Here is a 21,677-nt window from a genome sequence, read left to right as displayed (position 1 = left end):
CTACGAGGCTGAAAGGTCCTTGTTTGGTTTTGGTAATTGAGTGACAACCTAGGTGGACTAATTGTGTTCAAAGTGAAATACACAAGTGATTAGTCCACAGGTACACATGTGTGAGCAACATGTGCCATGGAGGTGAAATGGCTTGGAAATGTTGCAAAGCTCACACATGTGATGAAGGAGCTCATTGCATATGAGACATGACATTGACTCATGTGACCAAGGTAGAGAAGATCAAGACAAGGCTTGGCTCAACGGACCGGTTGTAAGTGTGAAGGGCAAGTTGAGTGTTGACTTGGCTCCGATGGACTGAGGCAACGGTGAAGAGCAAGTGATGTCAAGATTGATGAACTAGTAAGGTCATGTGATGATATGAAGTGGATCATATCATTTGTGATATGGTTGGTGCATGTGTTGCATCAACATTGGAGGAGATGGAATGGAATGCGTAAGGCAAAGGTATATTTGTAGGGCATTTCTTTTCACCGGTCAAAGGTTGTGTAGAGAAGTGCATGACCAGGTTTAGAATAGACGGCCGCACTATTAAGTGGGGCAAACTTGTTTGCATATCGGTCATCTAGTGCCACTCGAGTGATCTAACTTTGCATCATTGCTAGGATTGAGTGGCATGGCAAGTTGAGTGGCTAATCTGTAACAACCCAAAAATCCATACACCAAAAATACCAGCTACAAAATTTTTCTCAAAAACTCCCATGGGTTGATGAGTGTCATGTATAGAAACCCAACCTAAGAGATGCATTAGGTCTAACCCCAACCCAAGTCAACACATAAGCATGGCATGCCATATGTTAATCATGTTTATTTAAATACTGACAAATGAAACATAGCATACATTGTTAACTAAAATGGTGATTTGGATTTTCATCTGTTTTATGTGATGCCTAACAACTCCTTTAAAGAAATACACCATAAAGTAATTATTACTCAAACCAAAGAATAAATGTTTAAAGAGAAAATTATTTCCATTTTTGTATAACAAAACTACACCTATTTTTGTTATACAAAATAGCTAAATAAATTCCTAATATGGATATATAAAAGAATGTTGTGGGCCTCATATCTAAAAGTCTAATGAATAAGGTACACCAATTTTGAATTCAAATTTCAAATCAATTTGAAATTTAAAAAAAGGAGAAGAAAAATAAAATAGAAAAAGGGAAAAAGAAAAGAAGAAGGCCCGCAGCTGGCTCGGCATGCTTGGCCCGCTAGCGCACAGCAGCCAGCCAACCCAGCTAGCGTGCGCAGCAGCATGCCAGCCCAACTCGCGTGGCCAGCCCAGCTTGCAGCCCGGCGCATCACTCACGCCCACGCGCCTCCCCGCTTCCCTTGCTGCCGCTGCCACTGGACCCCACATGTCAGTCGCACACCGCCATAGTGTCCTCTTCTTTGCGCCCATGCCTCAACCGCCCACGTGACCAAGGGCTGATAGCGTTGGCAGGAGTGGGCCAGGGGGTCATGCCCAGGGCATGGCCTTGCTCCCCCTTGTGCCACGCTCACACAACCTCACACCACTGTCGGATGCAGCGCGCACCTTCCCACCGTACGATGCCGATCACCATGGGTGGCATGGAGCTTCGGCTATAAGAGCCCCAGCCCCGGTTGCCCAAAACGCGTCCCTATGCCCCACCATCACCTTGTGACCATCCACCGCACACCTGAGCCAAGAGAGAGAGGGGATCGAAGAAAGGAGAAGGAGCGTCGAAGCCGCACGACGTCACCAGTGCCGCCGTAGCGGAGGACGATGCCTCGATCCTCCACGTCGACGCTGCTTGGCACTGCATGACTTTGTCTTGACACGGCCACGACCTACCACTGTGTCACCATCCTATCTTACATGACACCAATGGTGAGCCCTAGTCTTCCCCTACTCGCCGCCAGACCTCGCTGTTTCAGCCATGGCGCTCCACACCGGGAGCGCATAGGCCAAGGCCGTCTCTGGCCTCTAGGCACACACGCACGCACACACTGGCCAAGGAACGAGCATACCATGTGCTCATATGTGAGAGAAGAGGACCGCTGCTATGCCACCAAGCCTACACCGTTCACCATCGGACCGCCGCCATGGCCAAATCAAGCCACCACCGTGGCCAAGGCCACCGGAGGCTCTAGAAGTCCCCTCGACCTGCCCGACGAGCCCAGTGGAGAACCGTGATGCTCACGCGCACCACATGACCGGCTTTTGCCACTACCACCGTGCCATCCCTGTACACCATCGTGCTCGAGCCGCTGACCGTCGTGGCCAACGGCCTAGAAAGCCCCAGCCGCCACCTAGACCTCACCATCGTGTTTGCCATGGCCTAGGGAAGTTTTTCCCCACATTAATTGGATGCCAGCACCACCGTAGGATCATGCCGGTGAGCCCACCACCGACGGGAGCACGCTAGGGATGGAAGTAGAGGCCTCCCCTCGCTGGTTGCACGCACCTGCACTCGGTGCACGTGAGCCAAGCAAAAACGGAAAGAGGGTGGACTCGGTCCACCGTAGACCTACCAACAGTCCATGGACCGTGAACCTGAGTCCACCGTGGGCCACGCAGTGTGGGCCAAATGGTAGATGAAGCCCAGTGGAGGCCCATGGCTATGATGTGGCAGCGCCACAGCTTGCCACATGTCCGGGCCAGCCCGGCCCAAATCCAGCCCATATCTAGGCCCAACCGGCCCAGTTCAGACCCGGTCCGTGTTGACCATTGACTGGTCAACGTTGATGGTTGACCTGGCCCCACATGTCAGCGACACAGAGACTCCGGACCCACCTGTCAACAAATGACATCATGCTAACATCATGACGACGTCACGTTGGTCCCACCTATCAGTATCAACACAGCCAAGGTGACATCATGCTGATGTCACGATGACGTCAGCTGTTGACTTTAGCAGCACTGGCCCCACACGTCAATGACCCTAACCTGTTGACCGTTGACTCACTCGTTGCCTTGACGTTGACTCTGACTGGACCCACAGGTCAGTGACCCAAGAGACCCTGGCCCCACCTGTCGGAATGGATGACGTTGATGACGTCATGTTGACGTCATGCTAACATCATCAGGACCCCACCTGTCAGCTCGTACTCAAGATGATGATGTCATGCTGACGTCAGCATGCCACGTGGACCAGTCACAACATGACACATGTCAGCCCAGGATTAATTCAGCCTTTTTCCATTTTCAGAAATGATTAAAACTTCAGAAATTCATAACTAATTCATATGACCTCAAAAAAATACAAAACTAGGACCAAAATTCATCTAAAATCGAGCTTTACGCAATGAACCCATGTTTGAGTGCATTTGGCTCTTTTGGATTTTCATTGCTTCTTTGTGCTATTCTACAAATGTCGCTAACACGACTATAATTCGAACATATGCAGACTCGGAGGAGAACTAGACGGATGAGGATCATGAGTACCATGAGGAGTATGGAGACGACTACACTGAAGGTGCCACATCCCACCCAATCTCGTAGCACCTATTATGCATGGCTAATATAGAACTGCTATTGCTTTACTTTACTGCTACAATCATACTATGATAGGACTTGCATGGTAGTATGCTTACTTGAAGGCCTTTACCTTGACGCAACCTTACCCCTGCATACCCTACTATTAGGCTAGACACACGCTTACTGCTATATATTTCATTACTTATACTTCTACTATGCTTATACTACATGCGTGGTGGAAACTGGTGTTATCTGGACTATGGGGAGAGTGCTGCGTGTGTGACTTGGGTGTGTGGAGGGTGAGGGTTGTGTCGACCAAGTTAGAGTATACGACGAGCCTAGGGCAAGTCTTGCCATGTGGTGCTACCTAGCCACCCCTAGAAATGGATACCTATGGTGGGTAAATGGTATATGAGGTGGTCCTGGTGTGAACCTGTGATGGGAGGAGCCTGGGATGGATGTGCTGTGGTGGCATGGTAAATGGAAAACCCGATGAAGACATTCTGGCTTGGTCATCCCTAAGGACTTACTAGTACTCAGATTCATCGGGAAGCCTTACGTACCACTCGCCCTATATGGTGCGGGACGGCCGGACTACTTGGTAGGATATTGCCACTACTGCTAGGTTGATAGCGGATAGTGTAAGGAGGTAAGGGGCGTGGAGGATTTCCCCCACACCCTTTCAAGACTTCATGGAGACCTTGTGGACCTAGCTCATGACTCATAGTTTCAGCTACCCCAGACTAGACTTGGGGTGTACCAGGGCTGAATGGTAGAGTGGCATTATCCTAGGCTAGCAAGCGGTCGAAATCAGCCCAGTTGACGACAGTCAGCAAGGAAGGCGGATCTTGTGGTTATGTAAAACCTCTACAGAGTGTATGGTTGATCGATCGATACATGTGTTGACTTGTCGGCTATGGACCTTTTCTAGGTTTCGCTTAAACTAGATAATGAGATAAGTCCTTCTCTTCTTCCCCCGTGAGAGAGTGTTGGTTGTAGCCAGGGGCTACGGGCCTTGAGACAGTGCTAAGAGGGAGTTGGCCTGTCGACTGAGCGATGGTATGGTGTTGGTGTGGATGGTGGTATATCGATCCTAGGATCAAAACCTGGCTCTAGACGGGAATGGGGTTAGAATGTGGGGGAATGGTGTTAAAACTTGACCAACTATTATTATATACTTGATATGCTAAAGCATAGGAAACCCCAGCCTTATAGGTTCCTATTGAATATATCCAACTTGCATCCAATTTCCACAAAGCAATACTCATAGGGTGGGAGTGGCCAGTACAAATCATACTGATAAATTTTGGCACACAGGTTCTGCTGAGGAGTATAGCTTCGAGGAGTTTGACGGTTGAGGGGTTCGTGTCTACGCTCGAGTTTGGTGATCTTATCTTCAAGCTGTTCTGAATGAATGCTACTTTTGATTCCGCCAATGTGGTGATGTAATAATTTATGTAATTCTGCACTATTTGTACTCTGATTTATTTGTTGTATGGATGTGACATTCGACTGGAATTTGGGTAATATGATCTACAATGGTCTTATTACACTTCGACTCTATGGATTTCCCTTCGTGGAAATTAGGTTGTTTCAGTTGGTATCAGAGCCATACTTGACCATAGGACGAAACCCTCAGAAATGGACGATAGAATAGGACATGGACAGCCCCTCTTCGGTTATATACCGACCCTGCATTTACTTTTATGCAAGGCTTATCTATTATTGACCTACTAACACCTGTTCCTTAAAACATGCAGATGGCAATGAACATCGACTGACCACCTCTAGGACTGCTACCTCTGGACCACGCTAAGCTTACCTTCGACCTACGTGAGCTCAGGGGTTTTGCACAGACCCTCTACCGAGTTCTTGTCATGTTAGGTGTCCCCGATGAGCTTGTCAAGGTCTCCTACACCGGGAAGCCAGCTCAGGAAGGAGGAATCGAAGGACCGATTGTCACCTTAGCCGAGTTCCCAGCTAGCACTACCTTACCTTCTGTCCTAGCTTTCACCGAGTTGACTATAGAGGACATAGTCGAGGAGGGACTACAAGCTATCTCACACAAGGCACTTCGTAGAGTGATGAGGGACCACTATGAGCACCTGAAGACGATAGAGTTCCGTCTACTTCCCTAGGCCCTCGACCTCAGCCTTACCCCAAGTGAGCAGAGTTTCGCAGCCAGTAGAGTTATCTTTGTCGAGGAGGATAGATGCCTTCATGTCTCGTCTATCCACCTACTAGAGCAGGACAGGTACATGACCCAGCTGGAGCAGAGGAGACGTTAGGACCAGGCCCTTCTATGGGAGTACCAGGAGTGAGACTCATAGGGAGCGTAGGAGCGAGCTAGTCTACTTGAGATAGTTGCCAAGCTACAGGACGAGCTCAACCATCATGAAGAAGTCCATAGAGCCAAGGTCGCTGACTTACAGGACAAAGCCACTGACCTAGGCAACAGGAACTGCTACCTCGACAGCAAGGTCTTCGAGTTGTAGAGAGAGTTGGACGACAAGAAGGCCAAGTTCAACCGCAGAAGAGACAGAGAAAGGACCAAGGGGATTGATATGCTGAAAATCCAATCTCGAAACAAGACCATGACTTAGGATTTAGAGGAGTTTAGGAAGAAGGTCGTTCACAACCTGGGTCACCTGATCGAGGCACTTAGGCAGAATGAGTACCTATAGGACAAGTGTGAGAGGACATGGCAGGCTTGGCAGAAGTCTGATAGGAAGCGCCTCAGGGAGATGAAGGGTATATGGGATCAGCTACCCAAGGAGATTCGCAGCAAGACAAAGCCTAGGATAGAGGAGTTTGAGTTAGCCCCGACTCACCTCAACCTAGATGCCTGCCCTACCCTACCTAGAGCCAAGCCTACTGAGGAGCTCACCGAGGCTTTGAAGTACGTGTCCTGACTTCACAAGTCTGATGAGGAGATTGAGATCGAGAATAGTCATATCCTAGCTGCGGTGTATGAGTTAGAGTAGATGACCCTGCGTGGTCATGAGTCATGTCAGTGGCTTCCATAAGTGTAGCTACTGGAGATGATGCTATGTAATAAAACCCATGTAATAAATGTTTTTGGATCTTATTGCATCTTATGGATCTTATTGCTTCTTTGTAATGAGTGTTGGATAGTATAAATATTTTTCTTTAAATCGTCAAAATCATGTAATCATACTAAATTATAAGCACTTATGGCACGATCACTAAAACTCCTATGATCCATGTTGTAGATGCCGAACCGCCGATCTAATCATCTAATGAACCTTGGACGTGCGCCCACCCCCGAACCAGTCGAACCAAATGGGGGGCGTGGTGGCAACAACCGTGGCCATGGCTGTGGCCGTGGATGTGGAGGGATACCCTTCAACCTAGAGAATACCCCGCCACCTGAGGAGAACATTCCACCATCACCACCACCGAACCTGGCAGAAGTGATGGCACAACAGACCCTACTTCTTGCAGCCCTTGTTAATGGAGCAAACCGTCGATAGGGAGGTCAGCAGAATGACTTCCAAAGGAAGTTGGAAGGATTTCTGAAGCTAAGGCCACCAACATATGATGGCACCGACCCTGACCCGCTTGTAGTCGATGACTGGCTCAAGGAGATGGAGAAGAAGCTTAACCTCACTACTTTCACCAACAATGAGTGTGTTGGAGCTACCACACACTAGCTCACAGGTGCAGCACACACCTGGTGGGACAGTTTTAGTGATTCCCATGAGGACCCTACCAACATCTCATGGGATGAGTTCGCCGAAGCATTCACTGAGTATCACATTCCCAAGGGTATCATGGAGGCCAAAGCTGAGGAGTTCCACAACATCAAGATAGGAAAGGACAGGGTGACTGAGTACACTACTCATTTCACCAACCTTCTGCACTATGCACCTTTCTATGTTGTGAACCCTAAGAAGGAAAAGCTGTACTATTACCGCAAGGGACTTAACCCGCACATCAAGCTGAAGTTTGGTGGTATTGAGAGTAACACGATGCGTGCTCTGGTGGATCGCTGCATCCAGATCGAGAAAGATCGTGCTGAAGCTAGAGAGGAGTATAGGGAGAGGAAGCGTAAGCCTAAGGAGTCCTTCCATGGACATGATCGCAAGAGGTTCCGTAGAGATGCACCACCCAGGGAATGCTATCGCCACAACAGGGATGACAACCCTAGATTAAGTAGGGGTAGTGGAGGCTACACTGCCAAATACTCCCGCCCTGCTCAGGATCATTACACCTAGGACCGTTATGCTCACGACCACAACACTTAGGACCATTTCAACTGTCCCCGCTTAGCGAATGAACGCCCAGCACAGAACCGCCCTGCACCAAGCACTGGAAACTGGAAGGCACCCGCGCCAACCCCTACAGGCGGTACGCCTTTCACCTGTTTCGCTTGTGGCCAACCAGGTCACAAAGCCACTAAGTGCCCACAGAACTCAGCTGCTCAGAAGTCTTAGTTCAAGGGATCTGCTACCCGTGGACGTCTCAACCATCTGGATGTTGAGGAAGCATAGGCTGCCCCTGATGTGGTGTATGGTATGTTTTTAGTTAATGGCAATACTGCATTAGTTCTATTTGACTCTAGAGCAACTTGTTCTTACATATCATCCAAGTTTGCATGAGAGCATGACCTGCTTGTAACCCCATGTGAAAAGCCTATCATCACCAGTTCACCCTTAGGAGACCTAAAATGCACCCACATCTGTAAGGGAGTGAGTCTTACCATTGAGGGTCTTATCTTTAAAGCCAACCTAACCCTGTTACCTTCCACAAACCTAGATGTCATCTTAGGTGTGGATTGGTTAACCATTCACCGAGGTATCATATCATGTTCACCTAGATATGTCCAAGTGACCCACCCATCAGGCCAAGTTATTAGATGTGAACCCCAGTCCGAAAAGTCCACTTCTATCCTATGTGCCCTTAAAGCCAGTTTAGAATCACAGAAGGAGGACAAGATAGTTCATGATGTGCCTATGGTCAGAGACTACCCTGATGTATTCCCTGAAGAATTACCAGGCATGCCACCAGACCGTGATGTAGAGTTCATTATTGATCTTTTGCCGGGAACAGGACCCATTGCCAAGAGATCCTATCGCATGTCAGTTGATGAACTGGCCAAGCTCAAGAAACAGCTTGATGAGCTCATCTCAAAGGGATATATTAGACCTAGTGTTTCACCCTGGGGATCCCCTGTTCTGTTTGTTAAGAAGAAGGATGGTTCAATGAGAATGTGCATTGATTACCGGAACTTGAACGCAGTCACCATCAAGAACAAGTACCCCTTGCCAAGGATTGATGATCTGCTTGATCAGCTTCAAGGTGCCAAGTATTTCTCCAAGATTGATCTCAGATCTGGCTATCATCAGATGAAGATTCGAGAGAGTGACATCCCGATGACAGCTTTTGTGACTAGGTATGGGCAGTTTGAGTTCACCGTGGTGTCCTTTGGACTCACAAATGATCCTACCTACTTCATGAACATGATGAATAAGGTTTTCATGGATGATCTAGATAAGTTCATGGTAGTATTCATTGATGACATCCTTGTCTATTCATCCACCGTTGAAGAACACGAACATCATATGAGAACTGTACTGGAAAAACTAGCCCAACATTAGCTCTATGCAAAGTTCAGTAAATGCAAATTTTGGCTCTAGGAAGTTGCCTTCTTAGGCCATGTACTATCAGCTGAAGGTGTCGCAGTTCACCCAGCCAAGATTGAAGCCGTGAAAGAGTGGGATCAACCCCATAATGTGACAGAAATCAAAAGTTTCTTGGGATTGGCTGGATACTATCGCCGATTCATTGAAAACTTCTCCAAGATAGCCCGTCCAATGACCAACCTTCTAAAGAAGACTAAGGAGTTTGAATGGATGCCCGCATGCAAACAAAGCTTCCAGGAACTGAAACAGAAGCTTACCACAACTCCTGTGCTAGCATTGCCTGATATCAGCAAAGATTTCATGGTCTATTGTGATGCATCCCGTCAAGGACTTGGTTGTGTATTGATGCAAGAAGGAAGAGTGATAGCATATGCATCTCGGCAGTTGAAAGAACACAAGAACCGTTACCCTACTCATGATCTTGAGTTAGCAGCAGTTGTGCATGCCTTGAAGATCTGGAGACACTACTTGATAGGCAACAAGTGTGACATCTACACCGATCACAAGAGCTTGAAGTACTTTTTCACTCAAGAAGATTTGAATGTGAGGCAACGCCGATGGCTAGAGTTGATCAAGGACTATGACCTAGAAATTCACTATCATCTAGGAAAAGCTAATGTGGTTGTAGATGCTCTTAGTCGTAGGAGTTACTGTCACACTTTGATCACTGAATCCGTACCACCTAAGCTCAAGGAAGAGATTGATGATTTAAAACTAGAGATACTACCGCATGGCTTGTTGAATGAGCTCCGCATACAGTATGATCTCATAGATCACATCCGTTAAGCTTAGAAAAGTTGTGAAGAGATTGAATATCTCCATGGTCTAATGAAACTAGGCTACAAGACCAACCACCAGGAAGATGAACAGGGAACCATCTGGTTCAAGAACAGAATCTATGTTCCATCTGACCCAGTACTATGAGAGGAAATTCTGTCAGAAGCTCATGATTCCAAGTACTGTATTCACCCTGGAGGTTCAAAGATGTATCAAGACTTGAAGAAACACTTCTGGTGGAAAGGCATGAAGACAAACATTGTAGGACATGTGGCACGATGTGACACCTACAATAGAGTCAAGGCTGAACATCAAAGGCCTGCAGGATTACTTAAGCCTCTTGACGTTCCCAAGTGGAAATGGGAGAGCATATCCATGGATTTCATAGTTGGTTTGCCCTGATCACAGAAAGGCAATGATTCCATCTAGGTGATTGTTGATCGTTTGACCAAGATTGCTCACTTTGTACCAGTTAAGACCAAGACCGATGCCAAAAAATTAGCAGATCTATATGTTGAGCATATTCTCAGACTGCATGGAGCTTCTTCTAGTATTGTATCTGATCGTGGTCCTCAGTTTGTGTCCCGATTCTGGGAAGCTCTGCACAAGTCCATTGGAACCAAACTTGATTTTAGTACTGCTTATCACCCACAGACAGATGGACAGACAGAATGAGTAAATCAGATCTTAGAAGACATGCTTCGCGCTAGTGTACTGAATTATGGCTCTGATTGGGAGAAATGCCTACCCTATGCAGAGTTCTCTTACAACAACAGCTACCAAGCCAGTATCAAGATGTCGCCATTTGAAGCTTTGTATGGCAGACCTTGTAAGACACCTTTGATGTGGTCCCAACCGGGAGAAAGATCGTTCTTTGACTCCGCTAAGATTTAAGATGCCAAAGAAGGAGTTGCTCAAGTGAAGGAGAATTTGAGAATTGCCCAGAGTCAATACAAGAGCTATGCTGACAAAAGAAGAAGAGAACTTGAGTTCAATGTGGGAGACTTCGTCTATCTCAAGGTATCCCCGCTATGTGGAACTATTAGATTCCATGTGAAAGGAAAGCTTGCCCCTAGATTTGTTGGCCCATACAAGATTTGCAAGAGGATTGGAAAGCTCACCTACAAACTTGAGCTACCTAAGGAATTGGCGGGTGTACATCCCATATTCCATGTCTCACAGCTACGCAAGTGTTTGAGAGTGCTTGATGAAGTAGTTCCAACTGATACACTTGACATTCAAGACACTCTCGAGTATAAAGAACACCCTATCAGAATTCTGGGAAGAGATACCAAAGAGACCCAAAGCAAAACCATTCCTATGTGCAAGATCTAATGGAGCAACCACACTAAGAGAGAAGCAACATGGGAGAAAGAGTCTGACCTCTGGCTACGATATCCTTACCTCTTTGAAAAGTACGTTACGCTTTAATCTTGGGGACGAGATTCTGTTAAGAGGGTAGGACTATAACAACCCAAAAATCCATACACCAAAAATACCAGCTACAAAATTTTTCTCAAAAACTCCCATGGGTTGATGAGTGTCATGTATAGAAACCCAACCTAAGAGATGCATTAGGTCTAACCCCAACCCAAGTCAACACATAAGCATGGCATGCCATATGTTAATCATGTTTATTTAAATACTGACAAATGAAACATAGCATACATTGTTAACTAAAATGGTGATTTGGATTTTCATCTGTTTTATGTGATGCCTAACAACTCCTTTAAAGAAATACATCATAAAGTAATTATTACTCAAACCAAAGAATAAATGTTTAAAGAGAAAATTATTTCCATTTTTGTATAACAAAACTACACCTATTTTTGTTATACAAAATAGCTAAATAAATTCCTAATATGGATATATAAAAGAATGTTGTGGGCCTCATATCTAAAACTCCAATGAATAAGGTACACCAATTTTGAATTCAAATTTCAAATCAATTTGAAATTTAAACAAAGGAGAAGAAAAATAAAACAGAAAAAGGGAAAAAGAAAAGAAGAAGGCCCGCAGCTGGCTCGGCCTGCTTGGCCCGCTAGCGCGCAGCAGCCAGCTAGCCTAGCTAGCGCGCGCAGCAGTAGGCCAGCCCAACTCACGCGGCCAGCCCAGCTTGTAGCCCGGCGCATTGCTCACGCCCACGCGCCTCCCTGCTTCCCTTGCTACCGCTACCACTGGACCCCACATGTCAGTCGCACACCACCACAGTGTCGTCTTCTTTGCACCCACGCCTCAACCGCCCGCGCGACTGGGGGCCGACAGCATTGGCAGGAGCGGGCCAGGGGGTCACGCCTAGGGCATGGCCTTGCTCCCCCTTGCACCACACTCATGCAACCTCGCGCCACTATCGGATGCAGCGCGCACCTTCCCACCGCACGATGCCGATCACCATGGGTGGCACGGAGCTTCGGCTATAAGAGCCCTGGCCCCGGTTGCCCAAAATGCATCCCTGTGCCCCGCTGTCACCTTGTGGCCATCCACTGCACACCTAAGCCAAGAGAGAGAGGGGATCGAAGAAAGGAGAATTAGCGCCGAAGCTACCCGACGTCGTCGGTGCCGCCATAGCGGGGGACGACGCCTCGATCCTCCATCTCGATGCTGCTCGGCACTGCATGACTTCATCTTGACACGGCCATGACCTGCCACTGCATCACCATCCTATCTTCCACGACACCAACAGTGAGCCCCGGTCTTCCCCTACTCACCGCCAGACCTCGTTGTTTTAGCCATGGCGCTCCACACCAGGAGTGCGTAGGCCAAGGCCGTCTCCGGCCTCTGGGCACACACACATGCACACATTGGCCAAGGAACAAGCATACCACACGCTCATACGTGAGAGAAGAGGACCGCTGCTACGCCACCTAGCCTACACTGTTCACCACCGGACCGCCGCCATGGCCGAATCAAGCCGCCACTGTGGCCAAGGCCACCGGAGGCTCTAGAAGTCCCCTCGACCTACTCAACGAGCCTACTAGAGCACCATGATGCTCACGTGCACCACATGACTGGCTTTTTCCGCTGCCACTGTGCCATCCCCGTACACTGTCATGCTCGAGCCACCGACTGCCGTGACCAATGCCCTAGAAAGCCTCAGCCGCCACCTAGATCTCACCATCGTGTTCGCCATGGCCTGGGGAAGCTTTTCCCCACATTAATTGGACGCCAGCGCCACCGTAGGATCACGCCGGTGAGCCCACCACTGGCAGGAGCACACTGGGGATGGAAGCAGAGGCCTCCCCTCGCCAGCCACATGCGCCTGCACTCGGTGCACGTGAGCCAAGCCAAAAGGGAAAGAGGGTGGACTCGGTCCACCGTAGACCTACCAACAGTCCATGGACCGTGAACCTGAGTCCACCGTGGGCCACGCAGTGTGGGCCAAATGGTAGACGAAGCCTAGTGGAGGCCCATGGCTATGACATGGCAGCGCCATAGCTTGCCACGTGTCTGAGCCGACCCGGCCCAAATCCAACCCATATCTAGGCCCAACCGGCCCAGTTCGGACCCGGTCCGTGTTGACCGTTGATCGATCAATGTTGACGGTTGACCTGGCCCCACATATCAGCGGCACAGAGACTCTAGACCCACCTGTTAGCAAATGACGTCATGCTGACGTCATGACGACGTCACGCGGGTCCCACCTATCAGTATCAACACAGCCAAGGTGACATCATGCTGACATCACGCTGACGTCAGCAGCACTAGCCCCACACGTCAGTGACCCTAACCCGTTGACCATTGACTCACCCGTTGACTTGACGTTGACTCTAACCGGACCCACAGGTCAGTGACCCAAGAGACCCTGGCCCCACCTGTCGGAACGGATGACGTTGATGACATCATGCTGACATCATCAGGACCCCACCTGTCAGCTCGAGATCAAGATGATGATGTCATGCTGACATCAGCATGCCACGTGGACCAGTCACAGTGTGATACGTGTCAGCCCAGGATTAATTCAGCCTTTTTCCATTTTTAGAAATGATTAAAACTTTGGAAATTCATAACTAATTCATATGACCTCAGAAAAATACGAAACTAGGACCAAAATTCATCTAAAATTGAGCTTTACACAATGAACCCATGTTTGAGTACATTTGGCTCTTTTGAATTTTCATTGCTTCTTTGTGCTATTCTATAAACGTCGCTAATGTGACTATAATTTGAACATATGCAGACTCGGAGGAGAACTAGATGGACGAGGATAGTGAGTACCATGAGGAGTACGAAGACGACTACACTAAAGGTGCCACATCGCACCCAATCTCGTAGCACCTATTACGCATGGCTAATATAGAACTGCTATTGCTTTACTTTACTGCTACAATCATACTATGATAGGACTTGCATGGCAGTATGCTTACTTGAAGGCCTTTACCTTGATGCAACCTTACCCCTACATACCCTGCTATTAGGCTAGACACATGCTTACTGCTATATATTTCATTACTTATACTTCTACTATGCTTATACTACATGCATGGTGAAAACTGGTGTTATCTGGACTATGGGGAGAGTGCTGTGTGTGTGACTTGGGTGTGTGGAGGGTGAGGGTTGTGTCAACCAAGTTGGAGTATACGACAAGCCTGGGGCAAGTCTTGCCATGTGGTGCTACCTAGGCACCCCTGGAAATGGATACCTGTGGTGGGTAAATGGTATATGAGGTGGTCCTAGGTGTGAACCTATGATGGGAGGAGCCCGGGATGGATGTGCTGTGGTGGCATGGTAAATGGAAAACCCGATGAAGACATTCTGGCTTGGTCATCCCTAAGGACTTACTAGTACTCAGATTCACCGAGAAGCCTTACGTACCACTCGCCCTATATGGTGCGGGATGGCCGGACTACTTGGTAGGATATTGCCACTACTGCTTGGTTGATAGCGAACAGTGTAAGGAGGTAAGGGACGTGGAGGATTTCCCCCACACCCTTCCAAGACTTCATGGAGACCTTGTGGACCCAGCTCATGACTCATAGTTTTAGCCACCCTAGACTAGACTTGGGGTGTACCAGGGCTGAATGGTAGAGTGGCATTATCCTAGGCTAGCAAGCGGCTGGAATCAGCCTAGTTGACGACAGTCAGCAAGGAAGGCAGATCTTATGGTTATGTAAAACCTCTGCAGAGTGTATGGTTGATCGATTGATACATGTGTCGACTTGTCAGCTATGGACCTTTCCTGGGTTTTGCTTAAACTAGGTAATGAGATGAGTCCTTCTCTTCTTCCCCCATGAGAGAGTGTTGGTCATAGCCAGGGGCTACGGTCCTTGAGACAGTGCCGAGAGGGAGTTGGCCTATCGATTGAGCGATGGTATGGTGCTGGTGTGGATGGTGGTTTATCGATCCCAGGATCGAAACTTGTCTCTAGATGGGAATGGGGTGGAATGGTATTAAAACTTGACCAACTATTATTATATACTTGATATGCTAAAGCGTAGGAAACCCTAGCCTTATAGGTTCCTATTGAATATATCCAACTTGCATCCAATTTCCACAAAGCAATACTCATAGGGTGGGAGTGGCCAATACAAATCGTACTGATAAATTTTGGCACACAGGTTTTGCTGAGGAGTATAGCTCCAAGGAGTTTGATGGTTGAGGGGTTCGTGCCTACGCTCGAGTTTGGTGATCTTATCTGCAAGCTGTTTTGAATGAATGCTACTTTTGATTCTGCCAATGCGGTGATGTAATAATTTATGTAATTCCACACTATTTGTACTCTGATTTATTCATTGTATGGATGTGATATTCGACTGGAATTTGGGTAATATGATCTACAATGGTCTTATTACACTTTGACTCTGTGGATTTCCCTTCATAGAAATCAGGTCATTTCATAATCCTTTGGAAAATATTTGTGAAAAGCTAACACACGTGCATAAGTTGGTGAACACTTGGCGGTGTTGGCACATTTGCAAAGGAGAAGAAGTTGGTGAAGAAAAGGAGTTGAAAGCGCTGGTCATAGGGTGACCGGACGCGTCCGACATAGGGACCGAATGCGTCCAATATTTACCTAGGCTCGGGCAGTCGGCAGTGACCGGACGCATCTGGTATTAATACTGGACACATCTGGTATTCTGCCCTGACGTGAACAGCTGAGGCAGTAATGACTCTAGTGTGCATTCGTGGTGGTGATCTGACACGTCTGGTCATGCACTAGACCTCTTGGTGTGGTTTTCAGCTTGACCGCGGACTCTATGAAGCGTCGCATCCGGTCAAAGGAGGTGAAACACACGGTGGTGTGTAACCTGACGCAGGGAGCGTCTGGTCAGGAGGACCGGACATGTTTGGTAGGTCCTCAGCGGCTCTAGGAGCTCTCTGGACTCGACCTGACGCTGCTTCGCCTACGTCCATTCATTTTCTAGCATCATGTCCGATCGTGTCTGTCAGAGCGCGCAGATAGAGCCGTTGGGTAGCATAGAAGTAGCTCTTGCGTGACTAATTTGGTTTGAGTAACCTTGTTAGTCACATTGCTAAGTTTGTGTAGCTAAGTATTTTGCACTCTCTAATTTGGCTTGTATAGCCTTGTTATTGAGCATTGCTAGTGATCTTAGGTGGCTTTGTGCTTTTGCTTACTAGATTGTGTAGGTGCTCCCCAGTTTGCTTGAAGTACTAGTTGCATAGGCTTGTGTGACCCTGCAAGCTAGAATTGGATAGGTGAGCACTAGCTAGCCCAGCATCTTTGTTGCCTCTTTAGGATCTTTATAAGGTGCTTGTGAACTTAGATAGAGAGGTGTAGTCTTGGCTAGACCGATAGTTTTAATTCCGCATTTGTTTCGGTTAGCCAACGCTATTAAGTTTTAGAAAGGACTATTCACCCCCCTCTAGTCCGCCTTCTTGACCCTACACGTGATATCAGAGTTAGATCTCTCATTTGTGGTCTTCACCGACCCAAGAGGATGGCGAACTTTGGGCTAGATGTTGAGTGTGACACACACTTTTTTGATGGCACACACTTTACACAGTGGAAACACCATATGCTTGATCATTTCTGTGCAATGGGTTCAAAGGAGTGGTGGATCATTATTGTTGGCTTTTCTTGTGATGCTTTGGATAAGAGAAATCTAATCCAAGCTCAAAAGGATTGCTTATGACTTGATACACATGCTCAATATTATCTAACGTGTGCTTTGCATGAAGATATTTTTAGATGTGTGTGGGACTTGGAGAGTGCTCATGATATGTGGATGGCACTCCAAGCCTTCTTTGATGACTCCTCTACAAGTGATGATGGAAAGTTCAAGAAGGAGGATGATCATAAGGAGGAGGCACATGAGTGTGTTGAGCATGACCATAATTTGGTGATTGTGGAAGATTGCTCCACCTCATGGTCAATTGATGATGATGATCGATCTACCACAAGTTCACTTGACAAGTTCGATGATGATGCCATAAGTGATGCAAATGATGACACTACCCCATGCACACTTGTTGATGATGGTTCATGCCCAGGCTATGAAAGTGATGCTTCTACAAGCTCTCCATGACCACATTGCTTCTTGTCACAAGGTGACACAAAGGTACAAATTGCTAATGTGGTTGATCATGTTGATTCATATGATGAGCTTGTTAGTAGACTTGCTAGCATGACCATGTCTTTAGAAAATGAGAAAGCTAAAACATTGAAATTGGAAAATGAAAAATCATTTATAAAGAATTCATGTGAAGATCATAAGCACTTACTTGATGTTTTTAAATCTTCACATGATGAGCTATAATTGACTCATGAGAAGCTTCTTGTGTCTCATGAAGAATTATTAGAACAACATTAATCTCTTATTAAAGCATTTTCAAAGAAACTTAAAAATAATGAGAGCTCATCACATGAGTCAAGTGATCAATTGTGATATGTGACTAACTCTTGTGATGTAGGGAAGAAGCATGTATCCACCTCTTGTGATGATTCATTAGATTTGCCATGTTCTTCACAATTAGATGCTTGTTCTACTTCTATGTCTTGTGAGACTAACCTTTTGAAGGAGAACAATGAGCTCAAAAGAGAAGTGAAGAATTTGAGCAACAAGTTAGAGAGGTGCTACAACTCAAAGGTCACCTTTGAACACATGTTGAAGAATCAAAGAAACTTCAGTGACAAGAGTGGCCTTGGCTTCAACAAGAGCATGACAAAGGGGGAAAGAAAAAGAGAAAGAAAGATGAAGAAGCAAGAACAAAAGAGGCTATCTCATTTCATGTGCTTCACATGCCATGAAGTGGGATATCTTACAAATGGTTGCCCTAATGAAGAGAAGCACAAGTTGAAGAAAGAAGAAGAGAGGCTAAAGCATGTCAAATGCTTAAAATGCCTCTATGTGTCCAACCAAGCAAGTGGTGAAGCAACAAGAAGAGCCTCAATCAAAGCCACAAGTTGAGCAAGAGAAAACACCCCAAGAGCAAATCAAGATCAACCATGAAGATGGTGGTGACTTGATGATGATAAAGAAGAAAACAAGAAGGGGTGGAAGAGTAAGGCATCCAATGCTTATTCAAGATGCCAAGATGATGAGCAAGAATCAAGAAAAGAAGAAAGTCTATGCTCACATCAAGTGCTTCAAGTGTGAAGATATGAGACACCTTGCCTCAGAGTGTCCTACCAAGCTTGAGAAGAAGGCTCAAGCAACTCATGAGAGGCAAGGCAATGAGAAGCAAGACATGAGCAAGGAAGAAAAGGCTCAATCAAAGAGAGTTTGCTACTCATGCCGGAAAAGGGGACACATGGCTAATTCATGTCCCCTAAGTAATAATTCTAAGCCTATTTCAATTAATGATAATATTGTGCTTAGAAAGGATAGTAATGGTACCTCTATGGTTGCTATTGCAAAACATCCTGCTACTCATACTAAGGCTTTGTCTAAGTATGTTGCACCTAACTTGAGAGGACCCAAACTAGTTTGGGTACCATCAAAAAGTGGATGATTGTTTCTAGGCACCATCAACATTGGAGGCTTGATTCAATTGAATTCGTATTATTCATCATATGTTGAGTCAAGTATTGAAGCCTAGTGCAAATCCCAACCCAATGCTAAGTCAAAAAAAGTGAAGTCCAAGTGCTACAACATACAAGTGCTACAAATCAAGTTGTGGTGTTTTATTGGATATATATATGATGGTGTTGACGGTAGTTAACAAACATTATAAACCATCAATATAACATGCATAAGGGCATAAATATGATCACCAACAAAAGTCTAGGGGTTTAAACTAATATATTCAATGAGTTTTGGTGAATCTGTTATTTCTGCAGGGTTTATTCAGAAAACCATCAAGGTGGACCTAGATGTCAGAGTTAATCGCGCTTATCCGTAGCGAAACGGACACCAGAAGACTCTAGAAGACTCGAGAGGGCTCCACACTGAGGCGGAGCCAGAGGGGCTGCCTATAGGCCACCCAGCTCCCATGGCCCACATGTCATCCTCCGTTGTTATGTCAGTTCTCCACTGCCTCCAAGGTTGCATCTACACCGTTCTTTAAGTCGGTTTGATCCAAGGGCTCACGATGGATGCTCTAGCCTATATATACCAGCCCCTACCACCCCCCTAAGGCATCAAGTCATTTGAGAAGACAGAAACCCTAATCATCCTCAGAGCTCCATAAATTCTAGGGCATAGCTACTTAGGCTTGGTCTAGAGGGAGGCAACCAGGCTTCGCTTGAATTCCCGATCGTGTCAAGAGCGTGGTTTGGTATAATCTTTGTACCCCTTCTCTCTTTTGTATCTCCATTATTTTTATATGCTTGCTACAATTGTTATGACAATATTAGTATTCATCTTATTTATGTTCTTCATTATAATGTTCATCGTCTACTTTGATTATATACCTAGTATAGTTGGATTATCATCATATTCATGCATATATTCATATAGCGCTCACCCTAAGGATCCATGGGTGGGTGGTCGACATTGTGTAAGCATGGTGCTTATACATTGTTTACCTATGAATACACCCTATATTCCAGGTCATGTGGTAGATCGCGGACATGACACTACCGTTGAGTCCTTTGTAGTCCACTCCTCGATGTAGGTAGCACGTAGGATCTGGTTACAAAGGGGGACAAGCTCTGTTCTTAATCTCCCTTAGTAATATCCCTTATGTGTAGATATGAAGATGATCTTAGCAATGACTATTAGGTGTAATTGCACTAATCAATGTATGCTTTAACTTATAATTAAGAATGACTTAGGAATTATTCCTTTAATATTCTACCTGACCATGCTAATGCCATAGAAAGGAGTACTCTGAGTGATTTATCATTATCACTGATCAATACTTATAATATATATATCTTATCCTATGACTTACCCCTATTATGAGTAGAATATTGGTTATGGTTTACTTCTCCATCAATAGTATAAGTTATCAATACTTGTCCATGTTAGACCTTCCCTATGGTAAAAATATAAATAATGATACCTGGAATACTCTCGGGTGAAGTGCTACAATGGTATAATTATCTGTGCGCTTACAAATTCCTTTTCATTCATATCTATATATTCCTCCTAGTCACATAAATTAATAAAGAACTATTTAGTATTATTCTAGTAGTAATGCTACGTAGTACCAACAAGCATTTCTAGCATCATCACTTGGGATGACAATCTGGTAAATAATGTTAAGAGATGTAGGTATACATTAGGTGACTACTAAAATAAGTGGAAAGTTAATAGATACCAACAAGCATTTCTGGCACCGTTACTGGGGAAGGTAGCTAAGCAAAGGAAGTATTGATAAACTTATACTTATTGATGTGATCAAGATAACCATTGACCCCTGCTCAAGCAGGATTACCCCTGTTTTGTCTACTTTTATATCTTATGCAGGCTAATGTATGACCGATTTTGATCTTTCAACAAACTACGTTGACAATCCAGAAGCATTACTTAAGAGAACTAGAGCTAAACTCAAGAAAGTTTTAGCTTTAGAGTCAGAAGACAACCAGATAAGGCGAACCTTAACACCAGAATTTGAAGCCATGGCCAACAAGACTCTCTGTGAATTCTCTGCTCCAACTACAGCAAACATCCATACTAACCGACAACCAATGTTGGAGACAATGGATTCGAGCTCCAGCTGGCTCTCATCAACATGGTGCAAGCGAACCAGTTTTGTGGAAAGGCACATGAAGATACTAGTGCTCATCTCCAACACTTCCTAGAGATCTGCAGCACTTTCACCATCAAGGGAGTAACCAAGGATGCCATACTACTTTGCCTCTTCCCATTCTCACTTTTGGGGAAGGCGAAGTAGTGGTTCTATGCCAACAAAGATAGAAACACTACATGGGATAATTACTCCACTACCTTCCTAGCAAAGTTCTTTCCCACGGGCAAGACCAATGCTCTGCGTGGGAGAATTTCAAGTTTTCAGCAGTAACATGATGAATCTATCCCTGAGGCATGGGAATGCTTTCAAGACTATATATCAGAATGTCCTCATCATGGGATGGAGAATTGGATACTCATGTAGACGATCTACCATGGGTTGACCAACATTACCCGTGAGACCATGGATGGTGCTGCTGGAGGTGCATTCTTTTCACTTACACTTCTAGCTACGACCACTCTTGTGGAGAAGATGGCCTCCAACCAAGGCTGGAATGAAGAACGTGTTTAGACTCGCAAGAGAGGTGGAGGTATGCATCAACTCAAGGAGGTAGACATGCTATCTGCCAAGATGGACCTATTGATGAAGAAGCTCGAAGACTGAGCTAATGAAAAGCAAGAAGTCATGCACATTCATGATTCCCGCATGACGTGTGAAGTATGTGGCAACACTGGGCATTCAAGGAA

At 46.0% G+C, this 21,677-nt stretch overlaps 1 non-coding gene across 1 annotated transcript; it reads right to left on the bottom strand.

The window, feature by feature from the left end:
* Positions 1-21,223: 21,223 nt before the first annotated feature.
* Positions 21,224-21,332, bottom strand: LOC136495111 (small nucleolar RNA R71). Its single transcript, XR_010768892.1, has one exon. It is a non-coding gene; the product is annotated as a small nucleolar RNA R71 (small nucleolar RNA).
* Positions 21,333-21,677: the final 345 nt, after the last annotated feature.

Source organism: Miscanthus floridulus, chromosome 11 (assembly GCF_019320115.1).
Source record: "Miscanthus floridulus cultivar M001 chromosome 11, ASM1932011v1, whole genome shotgun sequence".
NCBI classification, from domain to species: domain Eukaryota; kingdom Viridiplantae; phylum Streptophyta; class Magnoliopsida; order Poales; family Poaceae; genus Miscanthus; species Miscanthus floridulus.
The sequence above is the reverse complement of the archived record's forward strand: the minus strand, read 5'-3'. Positions and strand labels throughout refer to the sequence as shown.